The sequence below is a fragment of the Salvelinus alpinus genome, chromosome 3 (assembly GCF_045679555.1).
Source record: "Salvelinus alpinus chromosome 3, SLU_Salpinus.1, whole genome shotgun sequence".
In the NCBI taxonomy this organism is placed as follows: domain Eukaryota; kingdom Metazoa; phylum Chordata; class Actinopteri; order Salmoniformes; family Salmonidae; genus Salvelinus; species Salvelinus alpinus.
In genome coordinates this window covers 55,559,531-55,564,295 of record NC_092088.1, presented here as the reverse complement: position 1 = coordinate 55,564,295, position 4,765 = coordinate 55,559,531, and positions in this window count along the sequence as shown.

Sequence of the window (4,765 nt, the reverse complement as noted above, 5' to 3'; positions counted from 1 at the left end):
CCCCTTCTTCAAATTGATTACTCATTTACCGAAATGTTATCAATATGTAAATTACAGTTCATGGAGAACTGTGTTATTTATTTCAGAAAAAAACTAAGTAGATGCTCTTTCCACTTGGAACCGGTAGGTTTGCTAGACCTTGTTCATCGTTTCCTCGTGTGTAAAGGTGTTGGAATTATTAGGGAATTAAATAAATTACAGATTACGGCGGATCTGTAGACACACCTCTGCCACACCTTAATTTATTCGAGCTCCACCTCAAACAAATAGCAGGTAAATAGCATATTCTCATACTTAAGTTTAAGGACAGAATACGAATAGAGAGAATTAAAAGGGAATTATTTTACATTTACACATGCATAACTTGGGTCTCAATTTTTGCCCCAAAAAAAGAGATCTCCTGACTGCGATATATAATCCCTCCAAATTTCTTGACAATGCAGAGGATAATGAATGATTGCCCAGGCAGCACATCTATAATTTAAAAATCTTTATTTAGCATGAAGGTGGAAATAGTGTACAAGCATGCTATGTGCAATATGAGCATGTGTGTCTCTCTCTCTCGTGTCTGTGTGTGTCTGTGTGTGTGTCTGTGTGTGTGTCTGTGTGTGTGTCTGTGTGTGTGTCTGTGTCTGTGTCTGTGTGTGTGTGTGTGTGTGTGTGTGTGTGTGTGTGTGTGTGTGTGTGTGTGTGTGTGTGTGTGTGTGTGTGTGTGTGAGAGAGAGAGAAACAGCAAGAAAGAGAGAGCGTGAGAGTGTGACCGAGTCTGTAATAGACCCTGTGCCCAAGAAAACGAAGGTAACCTGCCTAAATGACTACCCCCTAGTAGCAATCACGTCGATAGCCATGAAGTACTTTGAAAAGCTGGTCATGGCTAACATCAACATCATCATCCTGGAAACCCTAGACCCACTCCAATTTGCATACCGGCCTAACAGATCACACAATCTTAGTCCCACTCCACACTGCCCTTTCCCACCTGGACAAAAGGAACACCTATGTGAGAATGCTGTTCATTGACTACAGCTCAGCGTTCAACACCATAGTGCTGACAAAGCTCATCACTAAGCTAAGGACCTTGGGACTAAACACCTCCCTCTGCAACTGGATCCTGGACTTCCTGACGGGCCGCCCCAGGTGGTAAGGGTAGACAACAACACATCTGCCAAGCTGATCCTCAACACAGGGGGCCCCTCAGGGGTGCGTGCTTAGTCTCCTCCTCTACTCCCTGTTCACCCATGACTGCGTGGCCAAGCATGACTCCAACACCATTATTAAGTTGCTGATGACACAACGGCGGTAGGCCTGATCACCAACAACGAGACAGCCAATAGGGAGGAGGTTAGAGACCTGGCAGTGTGCCAGGACAACAACCTCTCCCTCAATGTGATCACATCGACTAGGCTGTAGTGGAGCGGGTTGAGTTTCAACTTCCTTGGTGTCCACATCACCAACAAACTATCATGGTCCAAACACACCAAGAAAGTCGCGAAGAGGGCACAACAATGCCTTTTCCCCCTCAGGAGACTGAAAAGATTTGGCATGGGTCCCCAGATCCTCACAAAGTTATACAGCTGCACCATTGAGAGCATCCTGACCGGTTACATAACCGCTTGGTATGGCAACTGCTTTGCATTCGACCATACGGCGCTACAGAGGGTAGTGCGTACACACCAGTACATCACTGGGGCCAAGCTGCCTGCCATCCAGGACCTATGTATATACTAGGTGTCAGAGGAAGGCCCAAAATATTGTCAAAGACCCCAGTCCCCCAAGTCATAGACTGTTCTCTCTGTTACCATACGGTAAGCGGTATCGGAGCGCCAACTCTAGGTCCAAAAGGATCCTTAACAGCTTCTACCCTCAAGCAATAAGATTGTTGAACAATTAATCAAATGTCCACCCGGACTATTTGCATTGACAGCCCCTCCCCCTTTGTTTTTACACTGATGCTACTCGCTGTTTACCATCTATGCATAGTCACTTTACCCCTTCCTACAAACTACCTCGACTAACCTGTACCCCCGCATATTGACTCGGTACCAGTACTCCTTGTAGATAGCCTCATTATTGTTATTTTATTGTGTTACTTTAAAAATATATGTTATTTTTAACTTTAGTTAATTTAGTAAATATTTTTTCCACTCTATTTTCTTGTAACTGCATTGTTGGTTAAGGTCTAAGTAAGTATTTCACGGTACGGTCTACACCTGTGGTATTCGTCTAATATGACAAATACACATTTATTTGAGGGCATCAGGCAATGGCATCGTACAAGCCTGAAAAGCTTCTCCTAAACCTGTTTTTCTAATAAATACATTTATGTAAAAGCTTGTACCACTCCCCAGGGCATCTTACACATTAGAAAGCTAGCACATTGAGCATACTATCTTATTAGCTCTCCCACATGCTTGAGTGTGTGGAAATTACTTAACATTGGATTAAAAAAGCCCAAACACCACCATCTTTGGCAGCAGCAGTCTTTGATTAATCTTGATCACTTCGGCTTCATGTAAGCTTTACCTTGTTCAACAAAACCTAATTAGGATTCAGATCGTTTGAGCAAACCCTTGTTAATCGGATCACATTGATGCTACTTTTGTTCAATGCTAAACCTGTCTGATATGCTAGTGGGTAATTGGGGTGGGTTAAAGCTGTGGCAAATGGTCTACTCTTATGGCTTCTGCAACTTAATAAACCCTCAACAATATATCCACACTCTGTTCAGTGAGGTAAATTTTACATAGAGTATAATATCATATAAGTTAAGCTATGGTTAGAAAAAATGTCCAGTGTTTCAATAAAAATTACTATATACCGAGCAATTCACAGTTTATTATTTTCTTGACATAGGTTGTGAATTGTGATAATTGTGGTAAATCAACTGTCAATAAAATATCTATTATATGCACAGACATGAAAACATTCACAACAGCACAGTTTCAAAACACTCAAGAACAAGTGTCCAGCACCATGGACAGCACCCTCCGCCTCCATATTTCAGAAACTTAACACGATTTGGCTTTTGTAAGGTATAATCACTCTAAATTTGCTCTGAATTCAAAAAGGACTTGGAAAATCTGCCTCAACATTTAAAAGAGGCCTGTGTGTTGCAGAGCTCCTCATAAGTCAACACTGCATGTCGTGGGTAGCCTAGTTTTACTGCCATCACAGCTGTTGATGTTGACAAATGTTTTTGATTTCTTACCACCTAAAATGTATTACCCAGAGTCAAGCTTTGTCTTAGTCTGGCCGACATCACATTGGTTGTTTCCGCTAACTTCAGGAGGATAGCTGTAAATATTTCAGAGTGAGTTTCCCACCTGGCTCAATAGAAAAGCTCTGTTTCAAACTGATTTGTTTTGTTTCAGGCACTGGCTGTATTTTCAGCTGGAACAACATTAGGTGAACCCAAAGCCACTCTCCTCCTCCAATAGAGGCTGGTACTTTAGCCATTGCTTCTGATGCCACCTTCATTTTCTTTGAAGACACTTTAGATGTGTTGCAACTCTGTGCTGAAGGTAGTTAGGAGTCAAGCGCAGGAGAGCAGAGATGTCAAATTAGCGTCTTTAATAGGCAAGTCCAAAAACGGTTCAGGTACAATACCAATAAACGCCCAAGACATAGGAACACACAGTCACTCACGGAAGGAGAAAAACAACGCTCCTTACTTATCCTATAACACGCCACACACGTGAATAAACTGAGGACAACCTCAACGAACAACATGAAAATAATCACGCACAAACCTAAGCGGTAAATACACACACAGAAATGAAAGCAAATGAAAACCAGATGTGAATGAACCAAAGACAAAACAACCCGAAAAGAAAAATGGATCGGTGATGGCTAGTAGGCCGGCGACGCCGACCGCCGAGGCTGACCGCCGAGCACCACCCGAACAAGGAGAGGAACCACCTTCGGTGGAAGTCGTGACAAGATGTTTCTTCTCTCGTAGTGGTGAAGCTCTACTAGAGTTTTTGTTCAATCAGAATCTGTTGATTTGCCAGACCGCCAAATGGAAAGAAAACATGGAGTCTCATGTCATGTCCACCTCAGTATTCACAAAAAACAGACCTAATATACTTTGATGCCACTTAGCAGATAAGTATCTACTCTCTCTGCTCTTACTATTGACAGTTTGTTCTGTTGTTTGTTGAGAAAAACATTACTTTTGAGACATACAATATGTATCTACCACCTTTGTCTATCTGTCTGTCTCTCTTTCTTTTGCTGACACCATTGACCCAGGTGTTTCAGTAACAACAGCCTGTCCCCTCCTTCTACAAAGCACCTTAAGATCCTGCAGGTGATCTATTGGCATTTTGTCACTTTGTCACTGACCCTCCTGTTCTATCTTTTACCACCCAGGGCTGTGGAGGACAACATCCTACAGGTGATCTATTGACGTGTTGTCACTTTGTCACTGACACTCCTGTTCTATCTTTTACCACCCAGTGCTGTGGAGAACATGTATATAATAAAGTCTGGTGTGAGAAGATTTACTTGTGCCAGAACAACTCTCCTATACAAAACCCATTAACAAAATGGCTGGAGCTGCGTGAAAATATGATATAGCAGTGGTGACCAACCGGTTGATAGCATTCCTTGTCGATCAACAAACATTTCTGTAGAAAAGTCACAATCAGAATGTGGACAAGATCACGACAAAGGACGCATGTTAGCACTAGATATAGATGGGGCTTATGAGGGGGAAGGCAAGCTGTAGCTATAGAATGGAATCAAACTAAAGTCTTTATTTTGT